The 4034-nt window shown below is 37.1% G+C and overlaps 1 long non-coding RNA gene across 1 annotated transcript in view; it reads right to left on the bottom strand.

The window, feature by feature from the left end:
• LOC147655538 (uncharacterized) overlaps positions 1-299 on the bottom strand; it is a 2897-nt gene extending 2598 nt beyond the window's left edge. The window contains exon 1 of the long non-coding RNA XR_015288755.1: positions 107-299. This is a non-coding gene — a long non-coding RNA (uncharacterized LOC147655538). The remainder of the gene's footprint in view (positions 1-106) is intronic.
• Positions 300-4034: the final 3735 nt, after the last annotated feature.

Below are 4034 nucleotides of genomic sequence, written 5' to 3'. Positions count from 1 at the left end.
TAACACCAGTCAACTCCAGATTGTAACATCCCTTGGCATTGTAATGGTGATGTGATTCACATTACCACTGGCACTTTATTTCCTGATAATTGCCTAATTAACTTACTGTGTAATCACTGTTGTTTCCAGCAACTTGTTACATGATTGCCGCCTCATTTCCACATCTTGATTTTGACACCTCAAACCATGTGATTTGGTTGGAAGAAGAGTTGGGAACTTCATGATGTCTGGAGGCTTGAAAGCTGGTTTGTCATAGCTCAGATGTGGAAGCTGAGTCCACTTGAGGCGTGCCATCATACCTATATGGGTAAAGGCAATCTCCCTGTAATCTCTAAACCAGAATATTTCTGTGATTAAATCACACATTTGCAAAAATAAATACATTCTAGATACATGGAAACTTCTATCAGTTAGGAAAAATATAAACAAAAATAGATATGCTATGCACTGCATATGTCACAGTATGCTGTGGGGTTTATTTTTCTAGATGTCTATTTTATATACTGCAGTCTCCATACTTTTCCACATTTTCTGTTCTTTGTTTCTGTTTTCAGCTGAATCATTTTTTCTTAAGATTTCTATTCAATTTCTCTAAGCTCTTGCATTTCTTTCACTCTTTGAGAAGAATTTTTAGACAAGATTTTCAAGGCATTTTAAGAAGGGGCAAATGTGGTCTTCTCATCTCACAGTCCTGTGCAAAAAACAAGGAAAAAAAGTGTCCCCAGTGATTCACTACAAACATGGCACACTTTAAATGCTAATTGTTGTCTTCCTTTTTCTCATGAACAGGTGGATTGCTCATTTTTGTACCAGCTCTGTTCAGTAAACAGTAAAAGCAATCAGGAACTCCTTGCAGTTCAGACTGACAAATTTTCCCCAGATCCTTGGATTGTATAAGCATTTACTCACCTACAACCAGACTAAACATTGACATAAGCAAGGATTATGTCTGCAGATGACTAGCAGAAGCAGAGTTGGACAGTTTTTGGGCAATCTGGGAACTAATCAGTGAGATTTAATGCAGCATTTGACACACTCTTTGCTTCAGCTTCTCAGGCTGGAGTCCAGGGACACCTATTCTAAACCAGCCTTTTGAACTTCCCTGAGAATGCTGAACATATTACGCTGGATATGACCACACTATTTTTATATACAAATAGAACTGAGTCTGGATTCAGATGAGACCAAAACAACTTTTTCTATTGAAGACTTCTCCAGTGAGAAAGGCCAGAAGGGTGATGTTAACTATTGTTTAAATATCTGCCAAACTGCAGCTTTAATATTAATGGCTTATTCAGGTCATGCCATTTCTTAACGGGTTTTTTTGTATCATCCTCTATGATATTTATGCTAATAGCCAAATGCTTTCAATGAACTTAATTTCCAGCTTCAGTGAAATAACTTCTACACATCTAATTTAAAAAGTAGAGCACTTAATTTAAACAGAATATACATAAAAGGGTTTTTTTTCTCTTTTGCCTTATACTGCTATTGTTAAGCCTGAATCAGATATGAAATCTAAGCTTGTTACTGGGAAAAAATCCATTCACATTCAAAGTTTAATGTTACTCAGCTCTCCATACAAGCACTGCAATAACACTTTATCTGACTATTATGAGTGTCCTTGACAGAATGTTCGCAGAGCTAATCATTTACAGAAAAAAATTAGAAATGAGGGCAAGAGGATATGTACATATTTTTATATAGGTGTACATACAAGTGTGTATGCTCTTGGAGCTGATTTTTTTTTCTGTTCTGGACATTTGCAACTTCTTACTGAAGTCATAAGTCTTCACGTAAGTCACTATAACCTAAGCAGGGAAATCAGGACTTCAGGATTCAGTCACGTTTATAAATTCTTTCAATTACATAAATAGTTTCGAAATTCTTAAAATAATAACCATTGTTGTATATTGATTCATTACATTATTGAAGAAAATGTTGTTATCCAATATAATCCTATTCAGTGGTTATTATGGTGAAATCATATACCCAAACAACAAAAACCTTCAGAAAGGTATGGTATGATTCCATTCAACTATTTACAGTTACTGGCTAAATACACATTCTGGTGCATCTTCTTTTTTAACCTCCTAATGAAACCTAATACTGAGGATTGGAGTCTATCTCCTCAAAACTGCAGCTTACAGGATACCTCTGTGGTGCATTAATCTTTTAACCCCTTGAGGCATACTGAACATCAATTACACAGTGCTGTTGCCCAGAGGTGAGATATGTGAGCTGGAGCTAAAGACAGACTACAGCAGTGGCATCTTACACACAGATCATGAGCAATCCATCTTCTTCAGGGTGTGGGGGCAGAACAACTTTGGAAAGCCATCAAGGCGTAATACTGTATTTGAGAGTATTTGTGGCTAAAACTAACTTGTCACACAAGGAAGAGCTCGCAAATCATCCTGACCCTCCTGACCCCGTGCAATCTGCGTGCTCTGTTAAAGAGCTTCACAAGGTCTGCACAAGAGAAGCAAAAAAGGACTCTTATAACTACCCTGGGTTTCTCAGGGCATCCAGTTTAGGATGAGGATGGAAAGCAAATACCACCACCAAAACTGAGAGTTATCATTCGTATTGTTTAATGACAAGACAAAATCCACTTTGATAAAGAAATGGAGAAATCAGCTCAAAAATCATTATATGACTCCCAGGCTACTGAGATTTCCCAGCAGCTGCAAATACTAAAAAGTGAATTTTTCCTACATAATAAAGCTCCCATAGAAACTACAATAACTGTATGCCTGCCCTATATTTCCTTTCAAGCACTAAGTTTGTCCTTAATATGTTTGTCACATTAAGACAGTAAGAGTTTTCATTGCTTTAGGAAGTACAAATCTAAAATATACAGAGTGGTTTTGAACTTCAGCTTGCTTAAGGATAGATGGAACTGGTACCACCACTTGTCAGGGCAACCAGTACTTGCTGTTACAGGACTAGATGCTTGTGTCACAAATACCTGGATACCTCTTATGAGCAGCTACCTACAGTTTCATCAAGTTTTGCCTGGATGCTATGACATGCTGCTCTCCACTCAAAAACTCACCAAAGCAGCTGGTTCAAGAAACTCCTAAAACACTGATAAAAGGATGCATTGACTGACTAAGGATAACTGTGTATTAAATAATTGATTTGTTAGAGGATGATAGATACATTTTCCAAAGATTTTCAATGAATCATCCTGGGGCTGAAGAAAGGGAATGAGTAGCCAAGAACCAGCAGTGGGGTTAGGCTCCAAAACTAAAAGTTTATTACCTTCTTTTTTATTGTTCCTTTATTTCTATTGGAGAGAATGGCCTGGAAGTAAAGAAATTCTGAATTTGTCTGTGTTCAAAACTGTACATATCTTGATAACTATTGCACAGCTAATGAACTATCAAAATCAGTGCACATTACTGGATAATTTCTTTCTTTAGAAATAGTGGGTGTACCTCCTCCTGTGGCAATTTTTTTCTTGAGGTTTGTATTTATTGCTTGCTCAATAAGTGCTGTGAATTTCTTCTCTAAACTTCTTATTAATTCATGTTTCATCTGACATTGCTATTTACTGTATTCCAAGAATATTTCCCATTTTAGAGATATCCTTTAATATAAGAAGTGATCTATGCTGGCTAAATGTGTAAAGGCATAAATATCTCTCCAGAAATCAGATAGAGAAGCCACTGCTGTAAAAGTCTATTATCTCCTGCCATTTGTCCAACCTTTCTCTGCGGCATCCTCAAGTCAGTCAAGGCTGTCTGCTTCTGCTCACAGTCACCAACACCCTTCACAGATGCAGGTTTTTAGAAAGCAAAGCAGTTTCCATAGGTCTGGGGACCTGCCCAAAGTTCCTCGGTAGCACAGGCACAACAAAATTTGTCAGCTTTATGATAAGGAACAAATAACTTACTTTTTTTCCTACATAGGGTGGTAACATTCATTTTTTTACTGCAGCAGAGCAGTACTACTAATGCCCAGTCTCTGTTTAAAGATAGCTGCAGTTACCTCTATTTGCCTACCATTTCTACTCTTGCCTTCATTTG

Source organism: Cyanistes caeruleus, chromosome 1 (assembly GCF_971803275.1).
Source record: "Cyanistes caeruleus chromosome 1, bCyaCae1.hap1.1, whole genome shotgun sequence".
NCBI lineage: Eukaryota > Metazoa > Chordata > Aves > Passeriformes > Paridae > Cyanistes > Cyanistes caeruleus.
The sequence above is the reverse complement of the archived record's forward strand: the minus strand, read 5'-3'. Positions and strand labels throughout refer to the sequence as shown.